Source organism: Solanum pennellii, chromosome 3, assembly GCF_001406875.1.
Source record: "Solanum pennellii chromosome 3, SPENNV200".
Taxonomy (NCBI): domain Eukaryota; kingdom Viridiplantae; phylum Streptophyta; class Magnoliopsida; order Solanales; family Solanaceae; genus Solanum; species Solanum pennellii.
In genome coordinates this window covers 34,465,982-34,480,575 of record NC_028639.1, presented here as the reverse complement: position 1 = coordinate 34,480,575, position 14,594 = coordinate 34,465,982, and positions in this window count along the sequence as shown.

Genomic DNA, 14,594 nt, shown 5'->3' with positions numbered 1-14,594 from the left:
TTAAGACTTCCTAAAAATGAGGGCTCAACATATGGGACCTCAACTAGGGAATTCAATTTAGCAAACACAGAGTCTACTTCATTCATTCATACGTAATTCATTTTATTTCATTCATGGGCCAGTGTAAACACCATATATACCTAGGATGTAGTTTAAGAATTTCATCGGGTGTATTGTGCAATGACCAAGAATGACCTAATTTCATTACTTGAATCTAAATCACCGCTTGATTATCTTATCCTAACACCTTTGGTATCATTCGTTTCATTATGTGCATCATTTGAGGCTGACCTCATTCATTTATTGGGAACTTTAACTTTAACCGACATAGATCATGTGAGCATCATGAAATCCAGGGTCATGAAACCCTACACCGAAAAGAGGTGGAATCACCGGCCAAAGTGACCCAAAACATGCTAACTTACATAGGAATTGAACCCCGCCAGATCCCTATATTGGCAGTATAGGTTCGAAGACTAGGAGATATAAGGAGACCCATACCCGGCATGCCGGACATCCTCATCTCATGAGAGTTACGTGAACCTCCGCCCTTCCCGAAAGAAGGCATCACGCTCATAGCTAGTCTATCGATGCTCAGTATAAAGTTCCATTACATTCAACTCATATGTCATGGAAGCTGGCTTCTAGTATGGGGACATCATAGCTCAATAGATGATTTCTCATCTCATCTTTAGTATTAAGTGTGTTAATCTCAATACTTTCATTACAGTGTTCATAGAGACTGGTCTCTTCATAAACTTTACACTCTCATAGGTAAGTACGTTTAGGTAACACTTACTTAGGATCATTTGATATTGCTCTCATATTTTTTATTAGTCTCATATCATGTTGTCACCACATTCATCAACATTAGCACATTTTCTATTCATTATTACTCACCCCTTTTACGTGAATGTTAATTCATGGTATGCCAATGCACTTGGCCATTTGTGTGTTTCACACTCTTACTTATCCCTTCTAGGGTTTCATCATTTTATTGTTCATTTCATCATATGCCAATGTACTTGGCTGTTTAGTGTATTTTACACTCATACTTAAACCCTTCTAGGGTTTCATCATTTCATTACATACATCTTAGGTTCACTTACTTTTAAACATATGCTAGACTTAGGGGTCTACACATACAGGCCATGAGGCTTCATTCATAGTTCGTTTAAGTGACTCATATCTTCCCAAGATTATGTAGTACAAGACTTATGCATCTTATATTTATGCCAAGATCTCGATTTCGATCTAAGTAGGAAGCATTATTCTTGAACATTTAATTCACGTATGACTTATGTATTAATACAAAATTTGGGCAAGGGAACCCGGTTTTCAAATCTTTTGAACGACACTAACATTTTTTTTATTCATTTTGGTTTGGTCCATATGCCTTTGGGACCCATGTTCGAGCCCCAATGCGTTCATTTTATTTTCCCCTTAATTTCTCTCTTCTTTTTTTTTTGCTTAATGGAACTAAGAGGATGTGGGATCGAACCCCCACAACCTCATTTACTTTTTATTTTCATTGCCTTTAAATTTCTCTTTTTTGGCCGAGGGGTTGTGGGTTCGAACCCCAACAATCCCTCTTTTATTTCTTTTAATTTTTATCGTTAAATCTTCCTAGGAGGTTGTGGGTTCTATTCCCACGCCTCACATCTCTTTTCTTTCATTTCCTTTGACTCTCCTACACTGCCTAGAGGTCGTGGATTCGATTCCCACGCCTCACATTCTTTTCTTTCATTTTCTTTACTCTTGTTCATTGCCTAGAGGTCGTGGGTTGGATTCCCACACGCCTCCCCCTTTATTTTTATTTTATTCTCCTCCTTAAATCTGATTGAGAGGTGGTGGGTTTGAATCCCACTCCTCTCATTTCTTATTTTTTTTCTTTTAAGTTACATTTTCCAGCCAATACCATGGTACGAATACCCTTCACCACATTGCTTTTTACTTCTTTATTTAATGATTTATAACATGGTGAGATCACGGGTTCAATCCTCCATGACCTTACTAGTTTTAATTTATTTTTTTCAACATTTTGAACCCTCCTTGCTGACCGAAATTCATCCCTAGAAGCTGGAATTTTCTTTTAATTTTTCAGCATCCTTTCATCAAGTTACACCTTAATTCTTAGGGCAATTTCATAGTGCATTTAGAACGTTTTTGGTGCATCTTCATGTATTCGTTTAGCCATGACATTATCCCTCAAATAAACCACATTTCAACTCATATGAACATCATATTTACATCAACATGTGTACATTAAATATAAAGAACTATCATGCCATTTAAAGTCCTAAACCATGAATAATAGCCATGGCAACACACACATACACATATATTTACATTTTCAGAAACATCAACATAAGTCACATAGTTCCAAACATACATATTAATACATAATCATCACGAAAACACGTTTCATCCCTAGTTTTCTACCAGCAAACATAACCAACCTTTGATTCAATGGGAGATAGTGACAGGGACATGCAACGGGGAACAATCCTAGTTTTCGGAATGAATATTCAGAAGTATAAGGGGTCTCTTGGGAAATGGACCAAGAGAGAAGAGAAACCATACCTTTTTGACGTTCAAACCTCGACTTGATGCCCAAAGAACCCCTCCAAACACACGTCCAAAACCAAGAGCTTCAACACCAACTTGACGGAAAAACCCTCTCTTTGCCTAACGTGTTTGATTAGTTGTTTGTTTATAACTTTCGTTGTGAATTCTTCAAGTGTGAAGAACTTTGGTTTACCTACTTTTTTTGTATGTTATTTGGCAGAGAAAAACATGAGTGAGAGTGATAGAGACGTGAGAGAGAGAGATGAGCGTGGTAGAGAAAAAGTTTCTTAGGCTTAGGAGTCTAGTTTAGGACTTAGTAAAATAAGGTTTTATTTAATTATTAAAAATTTTATTTCTTTTTATTTTAAATCATCTAATAAATAATAAATATAAATTAATTACATTAGTTTACCAAGATAAATTAAAAACAATTTAATTCATCGCTTCCACCTAGGTTCGAAACCAGGTGGAGCAAGACTTCACTTTAAGAGCCCAATTTCAGCTCTCTCTCCCCAAATTGCCCTTCCACCTTATTAGTTAAATAATTAATTATATATTTAGGGTAATTAAGATACTACCCTTAGCCTTGAAAAAGGACATTTTACCCCTAGACCCTTCAAACATAAGATTTCCTCTTTTTAGGTCTGGTAAAGACTCCTTCGAGTAAATCTTCGTATTCGAGAGCCCTACATGGTTGTACCCAACCTTTTCTAGCTCAAATAACTACCCAAGTTAGTGGGCTTGGATGTAGCAAGGGTTCCGAGGTCTGGTTCTACGCGCATCAATTAGTGCGAACCTAGTCTAATTTTTGACATTCTAGAAGCATTAAGCATTACTTAGCATTCGAATTTTTAGGGTTATTACACAAACCCGATGGATAAAGTCTTATGAAGGTCGTTCGTCGAAGGGCAGGATGGAAATTCAAGACAAGCCTAGATTCAAGAAAAGGTTCTACAATCATGTTCGTTCTAATTTTCCAAAGGTTCATAATGATTGGGTGTCTAACCCTATTTTCCAAAAGGGAAGAAGTGAAAAAACTGACCAAGTGAAAAACCTAGTTGTACCAAGTGTGGTAAGAAGAATGTAGGTGAATGCTTAGTTGGAATGGTTAATTGCTTCAATCGTTGTTAGAGTGGCCACAAGGTGAGGAATGTTCCAAATGTAAGCGGTCAAGAGAAAGGGAGTCGTCAATATCCTACAAGTGGTTCTTATTTTGATGTTCAAAGGAAGAATCGCTTCTATTCTATCCTTTCTAGGGGTTACAAAGAAGAATCTCCCGATGTTGTCACAGATACGTTACAAGTCTTTACTATTAATGATTATTCTTTACTTGATCCCAGTGCTAGATTATCATTTCTGACTTTAATATATTTCCCGATATCTTAATTGAACAATTTTCTGTTACAACCCCGATGGGTGACTCAATTATCGCTAAAATAGTCTATACGAATCGTCCTAAAATATTGCCTAATAGATTTACTATGGTTGACTTGATATGGTTTATTTTTATGTCATCTTGGGTATGGTTGGTTGCATGCTTTTTTTGATTCCATTGATTTTAGAACAAAGGTGGTTAAGTGCAATGCGTGTCTATACCATATTTTAATGGTAAAACACCAACACTCTAAAACTCCTCCTCTAGAGTCTATCCCTGTAGTGAAGGACTTTCCGGATGTCTTTCCCGTTGACTTGCCTGGAATTCCTGCTTATCGGATGGCTCCGACAAAATTGAAATAGTTTATGGCTCAACTTAAAGAATTACTAGACAAAGGCTTCATTCGACCTGATATTTCTCCATGTAGTGCTCCTGTGTTGTTTGTGAAGATGGAGGATGGGCCCCTTAGGATGTGCATTGATTACCGTAAACTCAATAAGGTCACTATATGGAATTAGTATCCTCTCCCTAGGATGGATGACTTATTTGATCAATTCCAATGGGAAAACTACTTTTCCAAAATTGACTTAAGGTCAGGATATCATCAACTAAGGGTGAAAGGGGAAAGTATTCCCAAAACGATTTTCCGAACTAGGTATGGTCACGATGAGTTCATAGTCATGTCATCTTGGTTAACCAATGCCCCAACGACTTTCATGGACCTAATGAATAGAGTGTTCTAAAATTACCTTGATGCCTCTTAGATTGTCCTTATTGATGACATCTTGGTATATTCTAAGAGAGAAGATTAGAATATGGGCCATTAGAGGGTGTTGTTGCAAGTCCTTAAGGAACAATAAGTTTTTCCTATGCTTATCAAGTGTGAATTTTGGTTGATATCGATTGCGTTTCTATGGTTATATCATCTGTAGTGAGGGTTTAGAGGTCGATCCAAGAAAGATGGAAGCAGTTAAGAATTAGCCCATACCTTTGGTTGCAACCGATATAACAAGTTTGTTAGGTCTAGCAGATCATTATAGAAGGTTTTTTCATGGGTTTTCGTCTATTGCATCTCGTTTTACAACTATTACTCAAATTAAGTTAAATTTTGAGTGGTTGGTAGCTTGTGAAAGAAGCTTCAAAGATTAGAAAGATAGGCTTACCTCTGCTTCTATGTTGCCCTTACCGGAGGGTATTAAGGTTTTTGTAGTGTATTTTGATGCTTCCCGAGTAGATTTGGGTGTCCTCATTCAAAATGGTATGGTTATAGCTTATTCCTCTAAGCAACTCAAGGTTCATGAGATGAACTACCAAATACATGATATTGAATTAGAGGTCGTAGTGTTTTCCTTGAAAATATAGAGACATTATTTGTATGGTGTACATGTGGTTGTGTTGACCCACCACAAGAGTTTACAATATGTATTTACTCAAAAAGAATTGAATCTCCAACAAAGAAGATGGTTGGAGTTATTGAATTGTTATGACATGAGCATTCTGTACCACCCCGGCAAGGCTAATGTGGTTGCGAATGCTCTAAGTCGTATGACTATGAGTAGTGTCTCTCATGTGGAAGAACCCAAGAAATACCTAGTGAAGGATGTTCATGGGTTTGCTTGATTGGGTTTTTTGTTGGAAGATTGTCCTAATGATGGTTTTATTGTCCATCATAACACCGAATCATCTTTAGTTGTTGCGGTGAAGTCTAAGCAACACCTTGATCCATTGTTGATGGAGTTGAAGTAATCGGTTCTTGTCAAGCTTAATGAGTCATTCTCCCAAGGGGGGATGGTGTGCTTAGGTACCCAGATAGTATGTGTGTGCCGGATGTTGATGATTTGAGGAAGAGAATTTTGGAGGAGTCTCATAGTTCTTTATATTCTATTCATCCGAGTGTCACAAAAATGTACCGTGATCTTCAAGAGGTATATTGGTGGGAAGTCTTGAAAAGGGTCATAGCAGAATTTGTGGCAGGTGTCCAAATTGCAAACGATTTAAACTCGAGCATCAAAAGTCGGGTAGCATAGTTCAAGAAATGCAAGTTCCCTCTTGGAAGTTTGAAGATATTAATATGGACTTTTTATTGGGTTTATCTCGGAAAAGGAGGCTGCGACGGGTAAGAAAGTTTGCTTTTGAGTTGAAATTACTTATTGAACTAGCTTCGGTTCATCAACTATTTCATGTCTCCATGCTCAATAAATGTATATGTGATTCGGTGTCCATTCTCCCTTTTGAGGGGTTGGGAGTTAATGAGGACCTTTCATATGAAGAGGTTCTGGTGGAAATTCTTTATCGTCAAGTTATGAAGTTGAGAAACAAAGAAGTGGCCTCCGTAAAAGTTCTATGGAGAAACAACCTAGTTGAGGGTTTAACACGGGAGGATTAGGTAGACATGAAGTCATGCTATCCTCATATTTTTCCTAATTAAGGTTAGTCGTTCCTATTAAAAGTTAAAATAATGAATACATATGAATTTATATTATTTTTAACTATGTGCATATTTTGGTAAAGGTTTATGTCAAAATGTTTTTTCATGAAAAAGGCTTTTTGTGTTAACTTTAACTAATGTGAAGTATATGTTCTTGCCTTCTTGAGATTCTCAGTCTTTTGATGTTGTCTTAAGAAGAATAGCATGTTATCTCTTTTTCGTCATTTTGAGCTCATGTTTATGTTGAGAAGGTAGTCCCTCATTTTGTGTTGTGAAAAGATGATCTATTATAAGTTGTGGTTTGTGAGTGAGTTGCTATGTGTAATGCCATGGTTATTGGTTGGATAGACTTTTAAATTACTCCTTCGAGTTTTAACTCATGTTGATTTAAGGTTGTGTTCGTTGGGAAGATAGTGTTGAGTCTATTCTCTCCCCATAAAAGATTTTAGTTTCATTCGGGGATGAATGTTCCGAAAGGGGGGAGAGTGAAACACTCCGAAAGACCATGACTTAGTCTGGAGCCTCACATTCCAAACCAAGACTTGAGAAACTTTTTCTAAGCCTAAATTATTTTATTGAAATCAATTAGGAAATTTTAGAGTCAAATATGTCAAGAAACAACCATGACCTCTGGAGAATTGTGAAATTGAAGCTAGTGTGACTTCGAAAATTTCATTTGGTTTTAAGAATCGAAATTCAAAGAAATTTTGTAAAAAGGTGCTAAATATATAGAAGAGTGTGTTTAGGGTTGAAACATCCGGTTATGACTCACCTAGGACTACCCTAAGTGTCCTTGGAGAGGACCCTTCTATTATTCTCTAATTTTTTCAAGTTGACAGTGTGCAACCATCAGCCAAGAGACGAGCTGTCGATTAATCGACGCTCCATCGATGGCTTCGTAGGTTGACACTTAGACAATTCTAACAATAGGCCAATACATGGCCTCTCTAACCAAAGACTTCCAGCACAGGTCGTCGATTGGGCTACAGGGCGTCGACGTGGTTTCTACTTACTATATTATGGATATGGGAATATACTGATACATTGCACAAGTTAACCTTGAAAGATCCCTAGGAGGTTGTTCTAATGTACTTATTATACGAATGTAATGTATATGATGACTTTACATGATGATGATCCTATATGATATTAGTTTCATTTATGAACATGCTATTGGTCTATGTTCATGTACATGATTATATATATGCATGATATGAAGATATATGAAATGTTGACATTGCTTATGATCCTTTTTTTTGTTTACTTGATTATGTGGTGTTATGGGTCTTCACAAAAGCATTGCACTTGTAGGCTTGGGAAGGGGTTGTGAGTAAGGGTCATATATGTTGTGATGTTATGAACTCTTGTACATAAGTTGTGGTTATGACATTATGTATGAGTTATTCATGCCTATATGATATTAATACGATGCCTATCATGTTGATATGAACTTATGTTGATAATATTCCAGTTGACTTGACTTTTTCATAATGTTGGTCTTTTGTAAAATATAGACTGACCTGAAGTGATGCTATGTCTAGTGGCTTATATATGTTCTTAATTAAGCATAAAGGCTTTCCAATATGACTAGCATGGTTTTGAACATAACGTTCTATTAAGCATAATTTCAATGGTTTTACTTGTAAACGTAGTACAAGTGGTTGTATTAACCTACATTCTTTTCCTTTTCCCCAAAAATATAGGTTCGGGCTGTTGAAGTACTTTAAGGCTAATGCAAGAAGACTTGGACTAATTTCCCAAGTTATTTGTAGGTCCTCAATGTTTAGGGATGTTACCATTTAACCATTCTAGCTATGCTGTTGTTATTACTAAAGACACTTTTTCATTCGTTTATCATTTGGGACTATTAAATTTAAGCCTATATATGGATCTTTGTATTGAAATATGGTCTTTTAAAAAATTTTGTAATATACTCTAGAAGGTTTAATATGAGACAATGTTATTTGACTATATATTCTTTATTGGCTATGGTGCCTAAACAAGAAGCCTAAGTAAGCTTCAATAAGCGAGGAGTTTATGTAAACTCCAGATATTTTATGTAAGAGGTCTATGTATAGCTCATTTTATAAATATTTAAATTTTCCATATTATTTGACCTATTATATGTTTTGACGAATGCTAAGGGCTCGACCAAGTCCTCTCCGAGGACGAAAATGGTGGTTAAGTCTAGGGGGTGCTCCCCTTTCTTGACAATGGGTTATTGTATGATTTTAATGAATTGGGTTGACTTTATTTTTATGTTAATGAAGCATGTTGACATTATATCTAATGTTAATGAAGCATGTTGATCTTATGCCTAATGTTGATGATATTTAGGTAAATGATGAATGTGATGTGCCAAGCCTAGGGTAATTCCTAAAAAGCACTATGTGGGAGCAGTACTAAGGAATGCTACTTTCACATAGCCTTAGTGTAACTTTGGGGTTGTCTTAGAGGATGGTCTTTATGTAATGTTCTTAAATGCATGTATGTTTCCTCTAGTAATGAATGTCTAATTGTTTTGACTAAGTTTTAGGAGTCAGAAATTGATGAATTTTTGTGGAAGGGTGTCTAACACTTATTAGACTTGATTCTAATTCGAAATGTCCAGGTACGACCTCCCAAAGGCCCTTGAGGAGGACCCTTGCATATGGGTCGAAGACTGCCCAAGGTAGTGAACACCAACAACTTGTCATCAACGGACACTAGAATATTTGGCTAAGGCCTGTTTTCACAAGTCTCTAAACTCAACGAAAGACCAACAGGACGGTTGTTCCTTTGGCCGTCGTTTGAAAAATGGGGCATCGATCGGGGAGTCGTCTGTGAGTGAACTGTTTCACTGCACGTCTTAAGTTTGGTGAATTTTATTAATTATGTGGTTAGTAAATTAACTAGGGGTTAAGGGTAGTCTAATAAAGTTATTTAAAAACCTATATCAAGACCCTATGTTAATTTAACTAACCTAAGACCTCATAATTTCTAGACCCAAACTCTCTTCCTTCTCTCTTCTTTCTCTCTCCCAAGTTGAAGAACACCAAGGAGACAAGGTCAAGGGGGGTTCTAAGGCTTCAATTACAAATTTTTCTCCATCAATCTTCATCAAATAACAAGGTATGGGATTCCTTTCACCTTTGGGACTTCATTCTCCAAGGGGTTTCATCAAATTGATTTTTGAAGTAGGAAATTCATGTGGGTCTTTTCCAATCTCGAAATTGATCTTTCAAAACTGATATTTTTTATGTTGTATTTCGATTGTATAGATTAAATTATGATGAATTATGACTATATTACACTAATCATTGATGGATTGGTCTAGTTTGTAGAAGATGACCTATTCCCCTTAACCCTAGATTGTGACATTGATATGAATTATGTAGTGTTTGGTAAATTTACTTTGTTATTGGTTGAATTACTATCCCATGATATTTTTGTATCAATTATGAATATATTAATATTAATTGTAGTCCAATCATGATAGTTCTTGAGTATTTGATCTAGGTTATGAAGTATATTATGGATTTGACCTAAGTCTTTTATCTAAGCTTGGAACTAGTTATGGTTTGTAATGTAGTGATTCAATTGGATTTTGTTATCATGTTGGTTATTTTTGTGTAATGATATTACACCCTTATAGAGGTTAGTTAAGGGTTGATAGTAAGACCTTGATGATGGATTATGAAGAAGACTTGGTAAGTCTTGTGATATCAACCCTTTACTTCAATTGTGGTTAATTGTGATTAAGTGATGATGTTGTACTAAAGTTTACCTTATATTATGATTGATAGGGGTGGTAAGACGTTGAATTGAAATGTCTTGAACTATCGATTGTGAGTTGTTGCCTAAGATGTAAATGTTTTAAGGATTGTGATAACTTACCAATGCGCCTTATCATGATGTGATTATATAAATGTGCTAATTTCACCTATATGAATTGTAATGAAAGAAATACACTCATACAATTATTATTGATCTAAGATGATGATGTTTATAAAAGGGATAGACTCTATGATGTACATTAATCTATGGTGAGTGTTAAAGACATCAAAGACATTTCAAGAGGGACTCTAGCTTCGCACCGAGTGAACTAGAGTGAGGAGTGTCCCTTCCCACATAGGGGAGGTAGGATCAATAATGTACTCTTAAGATTTGAGATACAATGCATGTAGCATAAAGAAGATCAAAATTATATCTCCTAGTTATTGACTATGTTTCCCCCATAGGAATACTAGCTAGTGAATCCACATAGTTGCTATGTTCATATTTTTGTACAACCTTGGCAAGTAATCTGCCTTCCTTCGGTGTAGGGTTTCATGACAGTGGATTCAACATTAGCTCATGTGGTCTTTGTCGGTTAAGTCAAGATGTTCCCGAAAGTAAAGTAATAAAATGGACTCTAACTAAGATAACTTTTGAGGTGTGACTTAGTCTAGGTAGGGGTATGGGACTCTACCGATACATTGCACTAGTTGACCTTAGGGGAAGTCATAGGAGGATGTTATTATATATGCATATGCTTATAAATGTAAGTGATTGTATATGATGATATTACATGTTGATGATACTAAATGATAGTGTCTTCACTTGTAATTATGTAATTGATCTCTATTGCAAAAGTATGATGATATATACTCTTAAAGATATGCTATGTGAGGTTGGACATTGAATATGGTTTCCTGTTAGGGTTACTTGATTAAGTAAGGTAATGGGTCTTTGCATAGTCATTACACAAGTGGAATTAATGAGAATCATGGGTAATGGTATATCATTTGTCATGTTGTAACATACTCTTATTCATTCTTGTCGATGTTATAAATTGAAGATAGAGTTGTCTTGATTATATGTGCACGTATGTTGATGGCTTATTGTTTTGACTAGGCTAATTATCGTTAGTCTTGTGATATACATAATCTTGACTTAATTAATGAGTTTTATTGATAGGTATAGTTTCCTTGTGTGTGCATAAAGACTTTTCAAAGTAAATTGTATACTTTTATTAATTGTCCTTTTAGCATGGAATTTATGATATGTGTTCATATGGTATCATATTTAGTAAAAGTTGTGTACTAACCTCATTTTCTCCTTTTTCTAGAAATTTTAGGTTCCAATCATTGACTGTCTTTGAGGCGACTTTGAAGGAAGACTTGGAATTCTCATTCATTCATGGTGGGTAGGTCCACATTTTTCGAGGGCAATGCCAATATCAAGCTTATGAAGTTGTTCTAGTTTTAATACTCTTATGTTATTTCCTTTTAATTTGAGTACTAAACATTGTATAGCTTATCTGAGTCCTTATTACGTTGATTTATGGGGTATGCCGAGTTGATATATTCTTGTTTTAGATGGTTATGAGATAAGACATCCAATTTATGACTATGTTATATTTCTTATATATATGTGAAATAAAAGTAGAAGAATAAGTAATCATCCTATACGAAGGGTCTATGCATACTTGATATGACTATATTATTTGTATGGAAGAGTTCTATGAAAACCTCAATATTGTTGTATACAAGTTTTTTAAATTTAAATATTTTTAACATATGAATGTAATGATGTATGCTAAGAGGATAGTCTTAATCCTCAAAGAGGACGACGATGTCGGTTACGTCTAGAGGTTGCTCCCCTGATGTGACAAACTTGGTATCAGAGCATGAGGATGAATATCATTGAGTCGATGTCTCTCTCAACCACGTCTATGTATATTCTAACTCATAATTGTGAAGAGCACCACACTTGTGGATAGGAACATATGTGATGCTTAGGAAACTTCCACTTCCTTGCAATTTCAATATCGTGCCTCTAGAGTTTTAACTGTATGTGCTTTTAGAATCTAATACATTTATTGTGATCATAGAAAATGAATACTCGAAGGAACGCTACATGAAGACTTGAAGAAGAGATTACCAATGCGGGAGTTCCTCCCCGTGGTGATCAAGTCCCTCCTGTTGAATAAGATGTTTATGATAACTAAGCTATGGTCAATCCTCCTCCTTTGACGTATTATGACATAAGGGTTGCCTTTCTCCAAATTGCCCAAGCCATTACTACTCAAGCATAAGATGTAACTACTCAAGCTCAAGCCACGATGGTCTAAGCTAATCGGGAGGTTGTACCCCAAAAACCCAAAAAGTTGGCACCGTGGCCTCTCGTTTGAGGGATTTCACTAGGATGAATCCCCCTACTTTCAAATGGTCCAAGGTTGAATAAGACCCCCAAGACTTCATTGATGCTATTTACAACATCTTCAATGTTAAGGGATTGACTACTAGTGTGAAGGCTGAGTTAGCTACTTACCAATCAAATGATATGGCCCAAACATGGTACATCCAATGGAGGGACAATAGGCCTTTGAGAGGTGGAGCGGTGACTTGGGAGGTTTCAAAAAGGCTTTTCTAGATAGATTATTTCAGATGGAGAAGACGGAAGCAAAAGTGGTGGATTTCATCAACCTTCGTCAAAGGAGATATGAGCATACTTGAATACTCTTTGAAATTCACTAAATTGTCAAAGTATGCTACTTATTTGGATTTCGATCCTAGAGATGAAATGTCCTTTATTGTGAAGGGAGTGTCAGATGACTTGTAAGATAAACGTCATTCGTCTATGCAACATGAAAATATGAACATTTCTCTTCTCATGATTCTTGCTCAATAAGTGGAAGAGGCAAGGGCTAAGGGAAAGAGTAGATATGCCAAGAGGGCAAGATCTTTTGATAGTGGTTCTTCAAAGGGTAGGGTTGATATCGATGACAAGCCTACGTTCAAGAAAAAGATTTCTAATCAAGTTCCTTCAAAGTTCCCTAAGTCTCATGATGATAGGGTGTCTAACCCTAATCCTCAAAAGGGAAGGGGTACTAGTTCACTAATCAAGAAGTCGACTTGTGGAAAGTGTTGCAAGAAGCATTATGGTGATTGCCTTTGGGGAATGGATAATTGTTTTTGTTGTGGTTAATGTGTGAATAAAGTTTTATATTGCCCAAATGTGAATGGGAAATACAAGGTGAGTGGGAAAGCAAGTGGTTCGAATGATGCTCCGAAGTGGAATCACTTTTATGCTCTCCGCTCTAGAGGTGCGCACGAGACTTCCCCTATGTGGTAACCGGTATGTTGAAAGTATTCTCTATTGATGTATTATCTTTACTTGACCCGGGTGCTACATTATCTTTTGTCACTCCTCTAGTAACTAAAAAGTTGGACATTTTGCCTGATATTCTAAATGAACCTTTCATCGTGTTTACCCGGTGGGTGAGTCAGTGGTTGCAAAAAGGGGATATAGAAATTGTCTTATAATGTTGCTGAATAGAGTTACTTATGTTGAACTAGTAGAACTTGATATCTTTGGTTTTGATGTCATATTGTGTATGGATTGGTTGCATGCTTGCTTTGCCTCCATAGATTGTAGAACAAGGGTGGTGAGGTTTAACTTTCGAAATGAGCCCGTTTTAGAGTGGAAGGGGGGAAATTCTATTCCAAGAGGTCGTATAATTTCTTGTATCAAAGCTTGTAAGATGATCTCTAAAGGGTCTCTATATCTCCTTGTAAGAGTCAAAGATTTAGACTTCGAAATTCCTCCCATTGAGTCGGTCCCCGTAGTGAGGGAATTTCCTGAGGTCTTTCCTAATGTTCTTCAAGGTATTTCTCCTGAATGGAAAATTGATTTATGTATCGACTTGTTACCAGATAAAAATCCCATTTAAATTCCTCCTTATCGGATTTCTCCCCCAAAATTGAAAGTGTTGAAGGCTCAACTCAAAGATATACTAGACAATTCTTCATTAGACCTAGTATTTCTCCTTGAGGTTATCTAATTTTGATTGTGAAGAAGAAGGATGAGTCACTTAGAATGTGCACTGATTATCGCCAACTCCATAAAGTTACTATTAAGAACAAGTATCCTCTCCCTCGTATTGATGACTTATTTATTCAACTCAAAGGGGAAAGCTACTTTTATAATATTTAATTGAGATCGGGGTATCACCAACATAGGGTGAGAGGTGAAGATATACCACAAACGACATTTTTGACTAGACATAGTCACTATGAGTTCTTGGTAAAGTTCTTTGATCTCACTAATGCCCTGGCGACATTTATATATCTCATGAATAGTGTGTTTCAAAGTTACCTAGATTCATTTGTCATTGTCTTCATTGATGACATCTTGGTATGTTCGAAAAAGAGGTTGAACACATGGACCATATGAGGGTGGTTTTAGAAGTTCTTAAGG